This window comes from Ptychodera flava, chromosome 11, assembly GCF_041260155.1.
Source record: "Ptychodera flava strain L36383 chromosome 11, AS_Pfla_20210202, whole genome shotgun sequence".
NCBI lineage: Eukaryota > Metazoa > Hemichordata > Enteropneusta > Ptychoderidae > Ptychodera > Ptychodera flava.
The window spans coordinates 9,251,085-9,251,307 of record NC_091938.1 but is presented as its reverse complement, the minus strand read 5'-3'; positions in this window follow the sequence as shown (position 1 = coordinate 9,251,307).

Below are 223 nucleotides of genomic sequence, written 5' to 3'. Positions count from 1 at the left end.
CGTTGGATGATTCTTTTGCAGTCTAACAAACGATGAGTCTGACACGGCCCTTACAAATAAGCTGACCCACAAGAATGTCAGAAAAAACTACTCCCTGCCAATTTCCAATTTGCAGCATAAGCTTTAAACAGGACCTTAGTGAATATTCGTGGAGTTTCAGCTTGACGCGGACCTCGAGCGAAAGTGACGAGTAGCTATGTGTAATGTATGTTTGTGTCATGAC